The 6,582-nt window shown below is 33.8% G+C and overlaps 1 non-coding gene across 1 annotated transcript; it reads right to left on the bottom strand.

Moving 5' to 3' along the window:
- Positions 1 to 6,143: 6,143 nt before the first annotated feature.
- LOC130466591 (small nucleolar RNA R71) lies at positions 6,144 to 6,250 on the bottom strand. Its single transcript, XR_008926780.1, has one exon. It is a non-coding gene; the product is annotated as a small nucleolar RNA R71 (small nucleolar RNA).
- Between the last annotated feature and the right edge of the window lie 332 nt (positions 6,251 to 6,582).

Here is a 6,582-nt window from a genome sequence, read left to right as displayed (position 1 = left end):
TTTTTAGGGCGCAATAGAATAAATTTCAATGAGGTTTGTTTTCATGTCATTTCATCGTTTACAAACCTTCGTTGAAATGAACCTTTTACCAACAATGAACCTATACAAAGATGTATATGTGGGACACAAAATCATTCACCTCATTTAAAACAAAACAAAACAAAAATTAAATTGAATATTTTGCATACATGACAAAGACAAACCACTTACTCTTTAATAACCTTTGATTTTGTAACTTTTTCTAACAATAGTGAGGTTTGTCTATAAACCTCTAAAATTAACACAAACCTCATGACAAACTTCTTATTGTTATTGCACTTAACAGGTTATTTCCCTTGTTAATTTCCATATATGCATTGTGGTTCTGAAGAGCAGGTCAGTAGAAGGAAAGTTTTGATTAGAAAATTATAATTCTTTTTCTTTAAATAACCCAAAATATTGATAGGGTAGTTTAAAAAAAAATTAAGGATCGAAGTAGCAATGTTACAGACCAACTGGGATTGACGTGAGTGGTTAAGGGTTTCTTTCTCCTTAACAAAGGTCTCGAGTTCGAGCCTTGGGTATGGAAAAAACCTCACCTAAGAGGGAGCGCGATGCTGCCCATCAAGGTACCCATAGTCTCATACAAACTCCAGCAGTATGTATTCACTCACCAAAAACGTTGGAAACTCTTTATAGTAAAACCAACAAAAAAAATAACCCTAACAATGTCATAGGGGACACGGTCATGCTTTTTCTATAGCAAGATAATGATTTTATCAATGAATCTAAATAAATATTTTATTATATCGTTTATGCAAACCTGATAATACCGAAGTTAAACCCTAACTAGGTGAATAGAGTCAACTCAACCAAGGGTCATAACTTCATGAAAAAGACACGAACAAATTAAGGACTCGCTCATTATTGTGTTTTGTTTCCAGTCTTCTATTTTTTAATAACTAAAAATAAAAGTATGAAAAATGCAAAAAGTAGTTTTCAATTTCTGTTGTTAATTATTTTTTTTAATCAATATGATTATTTAGGGAAGATAACTTTTAAATTCACAATTCAACCTAAATTATAGTATAACTTTGGAAATCATAAAACCAAAAACTAAAATATGACAATGATAGCGACTATGACTATGAGAATGACATCATAAATTAATTCCAGGGTAAATGTCTCATTTCCTCATGTTTGGTAAGAAATAGAACACTCCATAAAAGCAGTAAAATCAATTTCTTACCATCATAACTTTAGTTGATGAGTAACCATAAAATCATCCCATTTATTAGCCTCAAAATCATCATTGTTAATCGTTTTCTTCTCATGGTTGTCTATATATGCCTTGCTAAATTCATAAATTAGGTACTTGATTAGGTTTATGTAAAACGACTTAATTAATTAGGTTTCATGAAATTGGTGGTCCATTACTACCAAGTTTTTGTTCATTAGTCGTAGTTCCAAAGCATCCAAATTTGACAATTTGTCAAATTCCTTGCCTATTACACTAACAAAGTAAGAACTTTTGCTACAAGTTTAGTCATTTTTGGATGATTTTTTTTTTCTTGTCAATTTGCTTAAATAGTTAGATTCTTACTATTTGTATTCTTGGAAACTTAAAAAATTCCGTGGTACACCTGAAATTTGAGAAAATTTTACTTTGGTGTCATGAGATTTTAATAGTTTAATTTTGGTGTCGTATTTACCTTAACAAAATCGCGTGATGCAAACACGCTTTCTCTGGAGTTTGAACAAAAACAAATACTTATTCCATTCCATAAATATCGCACCATGGTTAACTTTTACTCTTCTAACATATAATTTTGACTCTTAATATCTCAAATCGTGTGTGAGTATAAATTATAAAAATTGATATTTAGAAAATATATGTCGATACGAATCTAAAATGACCCCACATAACTATAATTTTCTTACATATGAATCACAAAAAATGGTCAAAATCGTAATGTAAATAGTGTAAAAAACCAAATGGTGTGATATTTACGGAACGGAGGAAGTATAAGTATTCAAAGAGAGATTGTTAGGAAAAATAAAAAGTAACTAAAACTGATGAATTGAAGTTACCATTTCCAATATTGTACTAAAATTTAAGGGAAATGATATTATGTTAATAAAATTGTTAAAAGTTGAATAACTAAAAGTAGAAACATGTTACGTGGCGCCCTCCCTCAACCCATGATACCATGTCATCAATCCTTTATAATTTAAAAAGTGAGAAATATACTATGTACTGTATACTCCTTCCGTCCCGGAATACTTGACCTGTTTTCCTTATCGGGTCGTCCCGTAATACTTGACCTGTTTCTAAAAATGAAAATATTCTAACAATATTATATTATTTCTCACTCCACCCCTATTAACACACCTACCCCCTACTACATACAAAAAATAATTAAAAATTCAACCCCTACTCTCCCCCAACCCCACCCCTTTACACATTTTCCACTAACTACATTAAAATAATACCCCACTATCAACTACTACCTATTAAATTAAATAAGTCAATTCAAGTCCCTTAAACTCTATGCCGGTCAAACCGGGTCGAGTATTCCGGGACGGAGGGAGTAAGATTCAAACTCGCGATCTCTGATTTGATTTCAACACAAAGCCTTATCCATTGAGCTATGATATTTTACATATTGTCTTAGAAAAATCAATACTCATATTAATAGAATAAAGAAAAATGATAACATGAAAATGATTCAAATGTAATTTCATGGATGGGTATAAAACTTAATTATCACCCACAAAACAATATGGGCCATCTCCCAAACCCATATACTAGTTTTTATAAAAGACTGTCAGATAGATAGGCTGTAACATCACCCGTTTCCTACCTAATTGATGTACTCCCTTCATTCTTGAATGTTAATCTCTCTTGGAATTTAAGAAAATCCAACATAAGCACATTTGTCACATGAATCTCAATAGAATCTAACTCATGTGGTTAAGTGAGATAAATAAGGGGTTTGATGGGGATAAAATGTAGTTCATTTGGATATTTATAAGAGTATAATGGGGATAAATGTTGGACAAATAAGAAAAGATTCCAGCAGAATTAACAAAAAAAATAACTCAATACAAAAAGAAAACTAACATTCAAGAATAACAAAGGGGGTCCATTGTTAGACAATTAATTGTATTTTTTTGGTGTTACCACTTGGTTCACCCTTAGAGATAATCCGGATTCGGGGCGAGTTTTGGGTGGATAGATTCCAGTCCCCTCTCAATTGTTGTTGCGGGGGATCGAACACGCGTCCTCACTGCCAAGTTCAGACTCAATCACCATTGAATCAACAGACAATTGATACAATTAATTGTATTTAACTAGATACTCCTTACATATTTAATTTAAGAGATAAACCAAGATCGGCACGTAGTTTTAAGAGGGTGAATTGAATTTATTAAAATAAGATGAAAGTGAGATATTGAGTTATTATTTATAATAATAAATTAATAGTGGGTGAATTATTTATTTTAGTAAATATAGTATGTGAGTAAGTATGGATGTGTGGGGACCTTAATATAGTTGAAATTGGGAACCATGAGATGCCAAAAATAGAAAGTGTATTTCTTAATAAAATACAGTCGGATAAAAAAAGTGTACCTCTTAAATAAATAGTGAGGTAATACCAGTAATGTATTTCTTAATCTTCTATAACTAGTACGGAGTACTAAAGTAATAACATGCTGACATCACTATTGTCCACATGGCGGCTTCACGTGAATTTTTTTCCCCACCAAATCCAAAGTTGTTGTCATTAATCTATGTATATAGATTATTTTTTCTTTATATGTTGTAGTTTACGGAGTAATTTATTGTATATTTGGAAAGGTAATCTAATTTGTAAACAATGTATAGATTAACCTATTATAGTACGGAGTATTAGGTACTTTATTTTCCCCAAAAATTTAAAATCACATGTTTTCTGATCCTCCATCTCTCTTTCTTTCTTATCTATACTAATATATTAAAGAGCAATTTAATAACATGTACGTGCCACATGTAACTCACTACAACATGTCTTGTCATCTCCTTATTCAAAGGCATTGTGATACATTCATATTTTATATAGTTTTTACCCCTGTCCCGTATGCACTTTTCATCTCATTTGAGCTCTTCAAAGCCTATTTTAATGCTAATATGTGTTGTGTAGTGTCTTTAGTTGCATGATCGCTTTTTGATGATAATTGGTCTTTGGAGATCCGTTTTCTATCACCCCTGGATAACTACACGGATCCCGAGCATGTATGGAATGATCTAGCCAACTTCAAGGGGACACAAACGGAAAATTAGACCCAAAGGAGTTAGGCTTGGGCCTTAAGAATCAAGCTCAAGGAAAATACGACAAAATATCCTCAAAACCTGGGGAGCCGGTTTTCGCAAACCGGCAGATTTTGATAGAAGGGGGAATTTAGCTTTAGGTGCGAAACCGGCAGCTTTTCACAAACCTGGGGCCCCGATTTTCGCTACCTGATGAGTTTGGTATCAATAGCTGGGCCGAAAATCGGCCGAATTCCCAAAACCTGGGGGCCCGGTTTTCGGTGTTTTTAATTTGCTCACTTCTGCTCGTTTTTCTCCGTATCTTTATGGGGAAGCTATATATATTAAATTAGTTTTTCGTAGGATACACACTTAATTCCATATTCTAATCCCTAGTACTAAAACTTTTACTTAGCATTTTTTTCACAAAACTTTGTCAAACGAATTTTAGTTTCAACTCAAGTTTCAATCTTTCGATTATTTCCTCGTTCTTCAATTAGGTATTAATTCATTCCTTGTTTTTATTATTCAATTTTTGTGTGTTCTTTATTCTATTAATTGTTTTTAATCATGCTTTCATTAATCATGTTTTCTTTTTTTTATTATCAATATGATTGAATAGTTCAATTTCTAGTGTTTAGGGGATCTACAAATGTATGATTGGGGATTGTATTAGACTTAAATATTTGATTTTTAATTATGATTTCTATAGCTTGTTTTAATTGTTTGTCAATTCTGTTCGGCCGGACAATTTCGATCGAGTTTGATGAATCTTAGATTATACGTCGAGAGGTATAAATCTGATGTTCGTGATCTGTGACTATTAGATAGGAATTGTTCTAGTACATTGCGAGAGCCCGCTAGTTGAAGTTGCCTAAGGAATCCATAAGATTCGAGAGATGCATGTTTTACTAGTTATATTTATTAATTGTTCATTATTGTATGTCGTCAATCCCTAGTCTGCAATTGTGGTGAACGATTTCCCTAGATTCCCTTAATATTGTTTTATCTTGTTTAATTATCGTCGTAGTTATAATATCCAACTTCAACCCTTATTATTGTTACCAATAGTCTAGACCTTGTTTTTAATAGTAGAAAGAACGCTGTTTCCCTGTGGATACGATCCCTACTTCCCTTACTATATTTTAGTTAGTGAATGTAAGGTTTATCTTTGATAGGAGTACGATTTAGCCTGTCAAATTTTGGCGCCGTTGCCGGGGAAACGGTTTTATTTTCTGTTATTATTTGTTTGTTACTTCTCAAGGGACTCCTGTTCATTGAGACCGGATCTCACACTTTCTTGTAGTTTCTTTATCTATGCCTAGGACCATAGGTACTAGTAATCTTACTCCGTTCGATCCTGAACCTGAAAGGACCTTTCGTAGACGAAGAACCTTTATCGCACAGTGTGGGAATTTCTCTGATTCTAATCATATTGTTGGCGATCTTTTTACTACAGATACAGATACAAATACAGTTTCAGAGATGGGCGAAAAAATAGTTGAGCCGAGGCTTACGGACTACTCTAAGCCAAGCCTATCCGTGCTACCTAAGGCAATCATTCCTAGTATTGCTGCTGAAAGCTTTAAAATCGAGCTTGCTTTGATAAATATGATCGAAAGGCATCAGTTTGGCAGGGAAAAGGGTGAAGACCCCAATCTCCATATATAGTCTTTCATTCAATATTGCTCTAGTATCAAGCAGAAGAATGTGACCCCATAACATACTATGGAGATGCTTTTCCCATTTTCTCTGTGTGGAAAAGCAAAGTTATGGATCAATGGGCTCAATCGAGCGGCTATGAAAATTACTAACTGGGAATCTTTATCCCCTTGCATTCTACGTAGAATACTTCCCACCTGAGAAGACAACTCGTCTGAGGAGCCAGATTATTTCTATTACTTAACATGCAGATGAGAGTTTGTTCGAGGTCTGGGAAAGGTTCAAGGATTTGCAGAGAGAGTGCCCACACCATGGTCTGTAACCGTGGTTCTTGATTCAACAATTCTACAATGGTCTGGGTAATGATTCTAGGCTTATTTTGGATTCTGCCTCTAGTGGGAGATTCATGCAACTTGCCGTGACTAGAGCTATGGAGGTGATTGAGGAGATGGTCATTCATAATGCCCAATATGGGAATCCTAGAGGTCTATCTAACAAGGGTGGTAAGCATGAGCTAAATTCCATAGAACAACTAACTTCCCAATTGACTGCCTTACACCATAAACTTGATAATATGCATGCTACATCATTCCAATCTGCTCAACCTGTCAGTGTAGTTGCAATGAGTGCCCAAACTGTGATTGTCTGTG

This window comes from Spinacia oleracea, chromosome 1 (genome assembly GCF_020520425.1).
Source record: "Spinacia oleracea cultivar Varoflay chromosome 1, BTI_SOV_V1, whole genome shotgun sequence".
Taxonomy (NCBI): domain Eukaryota; kingdom Viridiplantae; phylum Streptophyta; class Magnoliopsida; order Caryophyllales; family Amaranthaceae; genus Spinacia; species Spinacia oleracea.
Note: the sequence above shows the minus strand (reverse complement) of the source record. Positions and strands in the feature narration are given on the sequence as shown.